Source organism: Syngnathoides biaculeatus, chromosome 8 (assembly GCF_019802595.1).
Source record: "Syngnathoides biaculeatus isolate LvHL_M chromosome 8, ASM1980259v1, whole genome shotgun sequence".
Taxonomy (NCBI): Eukaryota; Metazoa; Chordata; class Actinopteri; order Syngnathiformes; family Syngnathidae; genus Syngnathoides; species Syngnathoides biaculeatus.
Genome location: NC_084647.1, coordinates 24,965,399 through 24,967,493, shown reverse-complemented (window position 1 = coordinate 24,967,493; position 2,095 = coordinate 24,965,399).

The following is a 2,095-nucleotide window of genomic DNA, read 5'->3' as shown; positions in this document are numbered from 1 at the left end:
TTGCAACTTTACTGTACTGTATTTAGTTTGTAAAGGTGGCTGTTCTAGCGCATTCCGGTTTGATTGTTATCTGTCCTGCCCTCTTTCCTCAGTTTCACTGGCTGTGCTTAGTTCTGGAAGCAAAACTTCTGCTATTCTGTGATTCTTTCTTTCGTTAGTATGTCTTGTGCTGCTTTTAAGATTAGTTGAACCTTTATAGTCAGATCTCATTTGTCCACTTCTCTCATTTTGTCCAGTTCTGGTTTTGAATATCTATTCTGACGGAAAATGTTTGCCTGTTCTTCTACTTCAAGTAGTGTACTTACTTTTGAGAGTGTTACAAAACAGACCATTTGATCAAGAATAACAAAATCACAAGTCTTGGTGTAGGTGTCTCTTAATCAGGGCCAAAAGACATATTGCATCGCATTACGGCGGTTTAGGCAACAGTTAATCTCGAAGACAATGTATAAAGTGGAGCACAGTCTACGTGTCGGATTCCCTTCCCACCCAACGGACCTGACTGGCGTAGTTAATGTTCTTCCGTAATCCCACCCAGCAAGCTGCACCCCAGTCATCATTCCGGCAATTATCTGAATGGGAGCTGCAGGAATCCTTCAGTGACTCTTAAAGGTTCAAACGGATTACGAATCTGCACTTCAATCGTCAAGTCAAGGCAACATCATCTCCAAAGCGATTCTCAAAAATAATGCAAACACGTGGAGCAATGTAATTCAACAACCTTGTGGAGCATTACGGTGGATAGCGGCTACAGCGCAGCTGGCTTCTGACACCATTTTCTCCATCAAAAGTTAGATCTACAGCCCAGCAACGATGCAGGAAATATATACCTTTGGTGATAGTGAGGTCGTGCGGGTTATAGAGAAGTGCTAAATAATGTAATTTCACTGAAATCCAAGGCAAATAAATGATTTTAACAAGGTTCAGTAGTTTCTCCATCGAGCTATACAGGCAAACCAGCAATGGTGGGAATATCGCCCAACTGGCAGCAAGAATGAAGTGTTAAAACTTTGAAAAGGAGCTATGGTGTTGAGTTTGAGATAGTTTCATTAAATGCTGCCGACTAATTAGACCAACCAATGACTGCCAATGTATAAACCACAAATGCTGGTTTAGCCCATTATCTTGTCATAAAAGGGGCATTTAGCCACCATTTTCGGGTTTGTGGATAGGGAAGAGAAGTTGAATTATGGGTGGGAACACATTTACACACAATCAATGTCAGTGAAAGAGACGATCCTACGAAGCCACGATGAGAAAATTCTCTTGATTGAAATTGGAGGAGACATTAACTTGGACAGCCCATCCAAAAGTATAGTAATAGCTCTTGTGAACCTTTCGTTTTTCGGAAGACATTTGGTCCGGACATGGTGTATACAAGAGCAACACTTAAGCCTTTATTTCCAGGTGTTTACATCTAGATGTGACACACGACTTACCTTTTCTGCAACAGAATACCATATTTTTAGGTTAGCAAAAATATTCAAACAAAACCGAGGAGATTAAAGTAAATTACACCCAATATTGAGTTGCTTTAGGGAGTTATTCCCTTCAGTTTTTTCTTTAGCAAGTAAAATGCATGCTCGATAGGTTTTCTGTCTGTAAATTATTTTCGGTTTTCTAAAAGAAATTCCCACCTCATTTGATGACGAAGTCCTTTTTTTGTTTTGGCGGTCATTATGTTCCATCTAAACGATGATCTTCCTTTAAAGTATTACGAAGATTACGAAATCCATCGCAGAAAAAGCCCAAACCAGGACATCAGTTCCACAGAGTTTTTCCGAGAGATAATACGGTGAGAACAACTTGTTTTCTATCTACGGCAAGAATAAACCCTTTAAGGGAGTGTACATTTTGGCTCCCGTTTGGATTTACCAAGAAATCAGTTGTGCAGGAGTGGTAGTTTCATTAAACGCTGCCAACTAATTATACCGAGAACCGATTGCCAATCCATGAGCCACAAACACTAGTTTAGCCCATTATCATGTCATAAAAAGGCTTCTAAATATTTTATGGGCCAATTATTTGGGGGTTTGTGGATTAGGTTAGAGAATGTAGCCTTCAAACAGAGGAGAAGGTTTGAGAGGATAGGGAC